The sequence below is a fragment of the Corapipo altera genome, unplaced genomic scaffold (genome assembly GCF_003945725.1).
Source record: "Corapipo altera isolate COAL_440 unplaced genomic scaffold, ASM394572v1 61281, whole genome shotgun sequence".
In the NCBI taxonomy this organism is placed as follows: Eukaryota; Metazoa; Chordata; class Aves; order Passeriformes; family Pipridae; genus Corapipo; species Corapipo altera.
Window position 1 is genome coordinate 5,374,335 of NW_020884921.1, and position 11,099 is coordinate 5,385,433.

Genomic DNA, 11,099 nt, shown 5'->3' on the forward strand with positions numbered 1-11,099 from the left:
CAGTCAAACCAATGGATGAAATCAGAAGTTCATTTCTAGCGCAAGAGATTGCAATATCGTTGCTTCAAGTATTCGTCGTATATGTTGTCTGTTTTGACAAAATCTCCGAAATGTCCTTTTCCCTATTTTTTTCATCCCAAAAACACTGTGATTCTGTTGGAACGCTGGACAATGGGCAAATGTTCCTTGTAGAGGAGCCAGCCCACCCACCCCTGCATACCACTACCTCGTGCCTGAGGCAGAAAGTTGTGGCCATAGCTATGTTACTCCAGAGAGGCTCTCTATACCTTCCTCAAGCAGAGCACCTATCTTGTTCCATTGCCATCTGAACAAAGGAACTACCAGCCTGGATTTTCCTGTCCGTTCAGGCTCAATGCCCAGGACCTCACATGCTGCCCTTGCCACCTATTGCCCATAACCCCATAGCTGCTGTGTGTCTCTGTGCTTGTAGACATGAAAAGGACCAAAGCACTTGGAGGTCAAGGCGCTTTCTTATACCTCTTTATTGTTCTGCAAGAAGTGCAAGTTGGTCTACCGTTATGCTCATTATCAGGGCTGAGTGTAAGACCTAGTATGAATCAGGCAATTATAATCTCTCTCTCTGTGATGGCAGATTTTTTTATCCTCAAAATATCTCTTGAAAAATTTTTTTTTTTTTTTTAATTTCTATATTGACCCCAGTCATAGAGTCATCTCATCATTGACTTTCTGACTGGCTGTTGTAAGGAAGGCAAAGAGCCACTCACTCTTTCCTTGTGGTCTGTTTTACATGCCAAGTGAGCACAAACATTCGTGAAGGGACTTTGGGCTTTGGACAAGTTGAAAGGAAGCTGGCTGAAGAGGACAGAAATATTGGAAAACCTCTTTGTGTTTTTTCATCCCGTAAATCCAGCCACTGTCAGCTGAACTAGTTTAAAATCAGTGCTTATGTTGTTTCTGTCCTCTTATGCTGCTGAATACTTGCAGACAGCAACCCTATATAGCATGTGTGTCATTTCTCTTTTTTGCCCTCTTTTCTCTCTCACACAAACCAAAATACAGACACGCACAGACGCACACACACACAGAGTCACAGCTTGTCAACAGCTTTAGCAAAGTAAAATACAGATGATAATTAGAAACATGTGACCCTAGAAAAACAGCACAGAAACTAAAAGGTCATCTTTTTTCCAAATGACCTAATTAGAAAAGCCTGGAGTGTTGGCTACAACATAACGGTTTTACACAGCTTTTTAACATAGACTTCCTGTTTTAAAACAACGCAATTTAGTGCTCCTGAAAAAAAAAAAAAAGAAAAAAAGATTTGGCATTTAAATGCTGGCAAAATTAGGCCTCACAACACCTGCCTCAAGAAATCTCCAGCCTTTTAGATCTATCAACAGAGCACTGTGGATTTGTCAACTCATAATGACCATCAAGAAGCCAGCACCAGAACAGCTGCCAGCTCATGAGAGAGCCTGAAGAGACACTCCGGCATCACATGGAGTAGGCAGGCACATGTGGCTCCCCAACTCCTGCCTGTACCATCCAGCTGGAACATCCTCACCTTGACTGAGCCAAAGGCAGCTTGTGGAGGAAAAGGAGGGATGATGGATCAAGAAGGAAAGGAGCTGGAGGCACTAAGAAAAGCAGAAAAATATGGGAGAAGGAAGGTGAGGCCCAGTGCTCAAAGGAAGGAATAGATTAAGGTTTCTTGACTGGGGTCATCTCAAAGAAAAGATTGTGGAGTACAGTCGGGGGATTCTCCCAGTTTCGTTTCACCTCCTTGCTTTTTACTCCGCACATTTGTTTAATAATTTTCTTTGTTCTGGTGAACATGCATGCCATTTATTCCTGCAAAACTAATAATCCCAATTTATTCATTGTTTTGCAAGGCTATATTTAGTTTATGGCTTTTCTCCATAAATCAAACCTCTCAGACTCCACAGTTTTAAATGGTTTAATTATAGCATCTATTCCCAAATGTGAGGCATGTCCCCACTACAGTGGAAGTGCAGATGGCTGCAAAATTGGCTCAGGACAGCAGCAAGGGGAGGATATGAGCTGGCTCTCAAGCTGGAAGCAGGATCACCAACACATTGTGGGTTTGGCCTGAGCTAATTAAAGAGAGGGACAGAGTTCACGAGGAAAGAAAGAGCTAGAGAAAATAGCTTGGGAAGTGCTGAGTTAAGGCCATACTCTGGATTATTAAAGGCAGCCTAAGTGGGTTTCTGTGACTTCAGATGAAGAGAAGCCCGAGCTTTCACATGCAAGACAGGCTTAAAGCTGTACAGCCATCATAAAGGTGGGAGGGATGTGAAGTTTCAGCGTCCATGTCCCTGGGGGCTTAGAAGTTCTCTGCTTACAGTGGTTTCATTGGGAATCAACAGCATTGCCCATTTCTCAGGCAATCTCCGTGTCCCATAGGATTAAGCTGGATGAAGCAGCATGGAAAAATAATATATGCCCTACATGTAATGAGCTGCTTAACCATTTTTTCCAAACTTCCAAAAGCATGTGATCTTCATTGAAAACTGTGTAGATGCCAAGTTTAGAGCTTTACATTCAAACTGTTTGAGAGTTTGTAATGGAAAAAAAGAAAAAAAAAAAAGGAAAGAAAGAAAGAAAGTACGTTTACTTAGTACAGGGGCATACTATTTCCTTCCTGAAACGACTGTGCGGATTTTATTCAGCTGTTTATTTGATCTGATTTGAGAAGAACAAATGTCAAATTTTTACCCTGCAAGGTAATTTTACTATGAAAACCACTGAAAATATAGGTTCAAAACTAAAAGAATCATAGCAATGTAGTATGATATTGTGTATTAATAATGGTTTCCTTGTGGTAATACTTTTAGTGATACTGAGTATCTCACCCATAATTAGACAAGGACATTCAGATATACTCGATGCTTGCAATACACATCCCATGATGAAAAAAGAAGCACTGGCAAGATACCACATCATTTGTAATACAAGTTGTATGAACACTTAAGGTTAGAGAGTGGTGATTTGCGTCTTCCCGATCACTGAAAATGTAGGAATTGATCTCAAGAGTCTTTTTTTCTTCTTCACATATGTGCAGGGGGTACCGAGTCCCATCAAGGCAGAATCAGGTCCCTATAAAGCATTCACATCTGCATGTGGCTGTCTGTTGATCTGGGGAGAATCAGGTCACTAAGATGTAACTTGGTTTCAAAAACTGAAAGGTACTAATTTTATATGCCAGTAAATCCATCAGATCACAAGGAGACTCAGGAAATGCTTTTATCTTTAAAATGACAGGCATTAATAATGTTACCAGAATTTCCTTTATATATAACTTTAATACTTTCAGGACTCTTAAATATCTGCACAATGTGAAAGCTTCTGAAATATAAAAGGCAATGTCCCCTTCAGAGTTACTAGTATTGCCAACACGGGTGTGGGAAGATGAAATATGTTCTCAGGAAAAAGAATAAGAATAGGTTGGACAGCAGAGAGGAAAGCCATAACTACTTAAGGAGAGGTATATTATATAGGCACACGTACTGACAGCATTGTAGCTGGTTCTGTAGAGGGAAAGACAAGATTTGAAGAGGGCCTGCCACTTACCACTTACAGGTAGGCATGAGACACCATTCCCACTTACAGGTAGGCATGAGACACAAGTTTCAAACAACCGTTCCTATCAACCTTGAAAAGTATACGGAAAACTTGTGTGAAGTCCAGAGCAAACTCCGATGTCCTGATTTTTCTCTCAGTTGCTGTTGTTGCAGTGCTATGTTTTGGATTCAGAATGAGAATGGTGTTGATAACACACTGATGGTTTGATTTTTGAGAAGTGGTGCTTGTTCCAAGTCAAGGATTTTTTTTCCTTTCTTGTCTCGTACTCTACCAGTGGGAGGGAGCACAACTGGGACAGGTGACCCAGCCTGTCCAAAGGTATCTTTCACACCATAGAATGTCATGCCTAGTATTTAAACTTGGAGCAGTTCCCAAGAAGGGGGGCCAATCTGGGTTCAGGGCCTTCATCAATCAGTGGGTGATAAGCTATTGCACTGTGCATTGCTTGTGTGTTTCCTTTTTATTATATTATTATTATTTACCATTATTACTGTATTTTACTTTATTTTCAATTATTAAACTGTTCATATCTCAGCATACAAGTTTTACCTCAATTCTCCTCCCCATTCCACCAGGTTGGTGGGGGGACAAAGCGGGGACTGAGCGAATGACTGTGTGGTGCTTAATTTCCATCTGGGCTTAAACCATGACACCTGGAAAACCTGAGCACAGGTATGATCTAGAAGATAAATGTCTCACCTGTTTGCACAGAGCATCATAGCCTCTGCAGCTTTTCTCATCCTTCCTCGGATGAGGTCCTGGAAGTGGATGAGTAAAGAACTCTATTGGGATTGCACGTCATATTTGGTAGTCTCAGGTTAATGGGATATCAATCTCCCCTCTGCCCCAGGAGAAGAAAATGACAGAAAAAAACATTTCTTTTTATGTACAGGCCATTAAAGCAGCTCGACATTGTGTACTTCTGATATACATCTGCTTGGATCAGGTCAGTGAGTTCATGACAAGAACATGATAAGCACAATCCACATTTGTTATTACTCAAGCCTCTAACAATTCCCTAGCAGGATGCAAACATGTATCTCAGCTGGATGGAGCTGGAGTGAGCATGACATGATCTGAAACAAAATTAATCACTCCCTGAACTACACCCAGAAGAAATTTCCCCCAATATACCCAAGAATTAGCAAAAAGAAAGTACTTCAGGGGCAGAACATAATGTAGCAATGAGACACTTGGACACCCTTTCAGGTAGTACTTAGTGGCTGCCCCATGTACTGAGCATTTAGTAGCCTGCCTCTGTCATTACTTTTTTGCTCTTTTCTTCCCAGGCTAATGGAGTTCCTGGGAGCAGTTCAGTAATGGAACTCTGCGGGAAGTTAGTGTCCCTGCTATTTTGTCCTCTTGCCTTACTTAATCATCTATCTACTACTGGACCTAGTTAACTATCTCGTATAGGAGCCGAATCTTTGCCAAAATATGGCAGAACTCAGAGGATGGGGAAAAGAGATCACAGAAGCAGCAAACCACACAACTTTTTGGTTTTGCAGTGTGAATTAGTTGCTATTATGCCACACCTTCTTCTCCTTAAAAATCAATGAAAAAAAAATCCTGGTAAAATTATACAGGATAACATCTAGATCTGTTTACTGAAGTTTCTGTAATCTTAACTTCTTTATGATACTTTTCTTTAGCATAATGTTAGTACAGCACACTGAGGTTTTTACAAAAACAACGGCGATTCATCGCCTTTGCTAAAGGCTGTTTGAAAATGTGCATAGAGCAGATCTGTAGAAAATCTACAGGATGTTCCATTTTGTTCGTATGATTCAAGCTCACTGCAGACTGTGCAGTCACAGCTTTCCATTTGTACTACAAGCTATTATATTTTTTTATTAGCTATAATGCAAATATGCAGATATGGAAACTGAAGGATATCCAGCTCCTTCCTCTTCTCACTTCCAGTCGCCCACACACATTCCCTTTCACACACACGCTTCATTGATCTGAATTCTACATTTATTTTCATCAGAGAACAGATTTAGTTGATCACAGAAAGATGCTCATTCCAGAATGGAAAGATTTTTGCTTTATTTGGCAATGGGATGTGTTTTTAACAGGTTTGGGCTTTCAGAGTTCAGATTTCATAAGCTAACTGTGTGACTTGAGTGAGGCAATGTGAGTAGAAAAGGCTATACACTCTGCACAAATAGCTCAGTAAAGTAAACTTATAACACCAATTGCTTTCTTACCTCAATATCACATCAACAAAGTTTCTTAATTCACAGAAATCCTATGTACAAGTTGATTCCCAATTTTCCTCTTGGTGTCTAGTGCTGTGGACTTTTTTAATTTTCGTCTCAGAAAAACAGAAAACTGGTAGTGTCTGTCATTGCTGTCTGATCGTTAACACAACCTGCAGGGCTTGCAGAGTCTGCAGAAGGCACTAGTTTGTTTTAGTCAACCTACCGGAACCCCAAAACACTACTTCTGCATCAACATGAAATACTTTAACTCACTCAGTGAGTTAAACCTCAGCTCTCGGTTGGACTTGCAAGCATCCCACTTGTGGCTGACAAAGAAGGAAATGTTGCAAAGGTTATGTGTGCCTCAAAGGCAACACCAGACCCAGGAACTCACATTTTTGAAGCTGTCGCTTGGGGACTGCTGAACATGTATATTATGACTGTAGGAGTGAAGCTCAGAAGTGAGACATGCAAGAAACTGAGTTCTCACCAGGGGCTGGGAGCAGAATAACTCAGGAGAAAATCTTTCTCTTCAATTTTTTTCTTTACATAACCAACTCAAATATTCAAAATTCTCAGCAACTGCTGAGAAATCAAACATAGAGGTAGTCCCTGGACTGTACAAAACTGTCAAGTAGAAGGTGCGGGTGGTTGGAAGGAAACTGGGAGTACCTTGTTAGTGCACCTATGGGGGAATGAACTGCACCTATGGGGGAATAATACACCTATGGGGGGAGCCATTCCAGCTGTTGCAGACTAATAATCTGCATGCAAATCTACAGTGGGTGGGGGTACAGCTCTTGTCCCATTAACAGATCCTACTCTGACAGAGTACGTTTGGAGACTGCATTTTGTAGGGCTGTCACAGGTCTCTTCACCTACCATGGAGAAGGGAAGAAAAATTCTGGCTTGTAGATGAGCAAATGGCAGCACATATGAAACATAACCTTATGGGAATGCTAAACAGATGTGAGGAAATGAGGCCTACACCCGTTCCCAAAAGCGTTAGTCCAGCAGCAATAAAATATGCCACCATAATCGATTCCTGCAATCTCCTACTGGAGATTCCTCCGGTAGGTATAAGAAGCTGTACCCATAAGTATAGAGTGTGGCACAAGGAGAGTCGGAGACCATAAACTCGACTTTACCATGGATTTTTAGACCTGTAGAAAGACAGTAAATAACCTGGTATACTTCGGTATGGGCAGACAGCACTTGCACAGAAGAGGTTAGCAGGACAGCGTTGCAAATTCTGTAAGCTATAGTAATTACTAAAACAAGATCTCCCTATTGTTTCAGCATCAGAATAAGATTATGATTTGGATGTTGTCCTCCTTCTCAGCGATGGGTGTCCTGATATCTGACCTGGGGAGCCGTGCAAAAACAGCGACCAAGATTTTGGGCCATGTAGCTGGTTAGTCAGATTTTCAAGGAGCTGTCTGGTGGCACTGCCATGCTCGGCACTGGCTGGCACTGCAAACACCAGCAGCCACCCTAAATCCTTGCAATTTATGACAACAATACTTGCACCTGGGATGGGGAGGGGATCCTGTTCCATAGCACCACCGGAATATCTCTTGTTTATTTAATAAGTAGTCAAGAAAATATGGCTTGTCACAGTAATGTGGCGTTAAGCAATGCACCAAAGGCTTGCAGTAGCCTGCTTGGGGCTGGCACAATCTCCACAACAAGGACTGCTCTGAGCTTACCAGCTCCCTATCCATAGTCAGAAATGACCCCGTAGAAACATATTGCTCTCAGATTGGGCACATGGAAGCAAACAACCTTCCATCACCACTTCCAGCACTGCCGTTATGAGTGGCTTCTAAGAGTAGAGGGAGAAACTGGAGTACTCAGAAGCGTCAAGCATCTGCCAGTCTAACTGCTCTCACAACCACAGACCAAAGTTAGGCTTTTACAACCAGCATCTCCTCTGTAAATCATGAAATTCGTCCTCAGGGCTTATTCAGTTATGTTTCAGGCCAGCCTGTTAGCTTTCCTGAGGAATAGCCATGAGAAAAGGTGCACAGATGCTGAACATCAACCTTTTCTAAATAACTTCAAAGTTGTTTCCTTAGTAGTATCTGAACTAAACAGCATTTTGCTAAGATGAATGACTGCTTAATTGGAACATGTCAATAAGCACACATGTACAAGTTACAGCTTGTTAATGTAAATTGTATCTTTCTGAATGAGGATCCTTTACAGGTGAACAATTTATTTTGTACCTTTATATGGCTCAGACAGAAGTATCTTCCTGTTTTGGTAGGAATTTAAATCTATTGTTTTATCCCAAACCATCAGGGATAGAAGGGACCTGAAAGTTCATTTCGTTCCAACCCCCCCCCCCGCCATGGGCAGAGACACCTTCCACTAGACCGGGTTGCTTAAGGCCCATTCAGCTTGGCCTTTAACAGTTCCAGGGATGAGGCACCCACAACTTCTCTGGGCAGCCTATTCCAGTGTCTCACCACCCACACAGTAAAGAATTTCTTCCTAATATTTGACATAAATCTATCCTTTTTCATTTTGAAGCCATTCCTGTTGACCATGTCACTGCATGCCCTTGTCAAGCATCCCTCTCAAGCTCTCGTGTAGCTACTTTAGGCACTTGAAGGGGTTCTAAGTTCTTCCTGGAGCCTTCTTTTCTCCAGCCTCAACAATCCCAACTTTCTCCTCCTGTCTCCACAGGAGAGATGTTCTAATAATATTTCATGTCAGAGATCTGCAAGATCATCATCATATTTTATTGGAAGTGGCAACAATTTACTAATTATCATCAATGGATTTCTGAAAAAAAAATGTCTTTTCATTAAGTTTGTTTCTTGCTTTTCCTCAGAGGCAGAACTGAACATTTACATGTAGATCAAATCACTGTTAAATTGATTTCTTACTATTTTTTTTGTTCAGATGTACTATTAGTTCACCATTTTGTGCCATTTTTTTCCCAACTCCATCCCATCTTATTTATAGCTGACTTTAAGTCTTCATGTTCATCCTACAGATGAGCATAGCTCAGTTTTTTATACCAGTTGATTTAATTGTACAGTCTTATCTGAAATACATCCTAGGTTGGCTTTATACATAAGATAGATGTATATGAAAAATCAAGAGATTTAGACTTATTTGTTCTTTTGTTTAAAAAGAGCAACAGAGTGAACTTGAAAAGAGGACATCTAAGTTGAATTCTCAACTTTGCCAGAAATTCCTTGTGTTCTCTTGGGAAGTAGTTTCATTTCTCACCGACTCTGCTTCCTATCTTTAAAAGGTTTTTCTCTCCTTTTTCTCTCCTATATGTTTAGATCCTTAACATTTTCTTGGACTCTTGCTGTTTCTAGTGATCTTAATACTTCCAGATGTCAACATGATACAAGTAATAACCACAGGTTTCATATAATTTCTGCTGTGGCAACATAAGATGGACTGGGTCTGATGGGTTTATCCCAAGGTCATATGGGGCTTTTTGGTAATGAGGTGCTTTTGTAGAAAACATATAAAAGAAACAGTACTGCTTTGTGAACATTTGTCAAGTCCTCAGCCAAATTCTATAAAATCTGTATACATTAGTTTCTCCACCTATGCAGTGAAAAAAAAAGGAAAAAAGAAAAAAAAAAAAAGGAAGAAAAAAAAGTTTTTACATTCTAGAAGGACTATTAAAGCCATCCTGTTATTTTCACGAGTCTCTTTGCTAATGGGTGTGAGGTCCATAGAAAAAGCCCATCAAGAATAGAGTCTTTTTTCCGTCTCGTGAATTTCTGACTTCAGTTGTAAGATCATTGTAAGTCTCTTCCTCTGTGATCCTTAAATCTTGCACTAGCTGCAATAAGACTTCTCAAAGCCCTTTTATGACTGAAAAATAAAAAACAGAAAAATTTTAATTGAAAAGTAAGGAAATACTCTTGGGATATCAGGAAGCATTAAAGAAAAAGAAATGGGAGACAGATTCACATTAATATGTGTGAGTTCATAAAGAGGTTCTCTTTCAAATTCTCCTCCAAAATGTTAGTCTGTATAATGAATTGGACTAGCATGTATGCTATAAATGTAGCAACTACTGTAAAATGTGGTAAAATTGATGGGTTAACAATCTAGATGAAAAAATCGTGACAAGACAAAATAACAGTGATTTGATCTTTCATGTGAATATTCAGTTCAGTCTGGGATGAGAAGTAACATTAATGATTAGAGGATGTAACTGTCAAAAAATCCTGGGAAAAAAATGTAATGGGACGGAAAATATTATTCAGAACCCAATGCTTGTAATAAGTAAATTATTACCAACTTTGATAAAATTGGACAATTAATATGTAGAAGTGCCACAAAAGCATGTAGAGTCTCTAGCATGCAACATGAGCTGTTGCTTAATAATAGAGGACCTGGTTTAGTGTAAAACTTTTATAAACAACATCTTTTTATATTGTCCTTTACGTTCAGAAAATTACCTCATTTTTCTTGAGATCTTTTCTTAGGGTGTTAATAACAGAGTAGAGTTTTTGAAAAGGCTTTTCAGAGATAATCTTCTCAATTTTTAAGGAGTGACTGCACTTCTTGATAGCAGCAATTTTACTTTTAACTGCATGAAAGTTGCCCTTGACTATAAAGAGGTATATTAAGGATGTAAATATTACATGGGCACACATCTATAAGTGACTCTGTGGAGCACATGAAGGTATGTACAGGTTATTCAGGACTGCTTCTGCTGTTATGCAGATATATATTGAACTGGTAGCTGAGACACTGTCAGATATCTTTGAAAATGTACATAAGTGATAATATACAGGCGATGGATTTTATAGCAATGCTGGAGCCTTCAAGATCCAGAAACACTAATTCAAGCCATGCCCTGGACTCACTCTGAAGACAGTCCTCATGCCTTATCACTCCAGCTGCAAAGAATTAAGGGTCCATTAAGCCAGAAAGTTAAAAGCACCCAGCTGTGAGTCTTTGTGTGCTCCTGCTTTATGCACTTATTGTGAGGAGAAACTGTCCTAGGGCACTCACCTTAGATGAGACTTTGTTTTAATATGATAGTGGTAAACATGTTCTTACGTCTTACAGAAGGGATGTTTACAACAGAAGAACATCTTGTGGGAAAAGCTATTCCAGAATAGATCCGTACAAGAGAGAATGCTTTCCTCCCTGCAAGAGTCTTGGTCTGCATTTATAGAAAATTCATAGTGCGCAGATGGGCTCACCAAGAAATAGGAGTGCCCAAGCAAACTCACACTCTTCACTTCCTGCACAGAAGTGGCCCCAACAACAAATAAATACTTATTTTTCTCATGTGACCTTGCAAGTAGATGGAGTGTA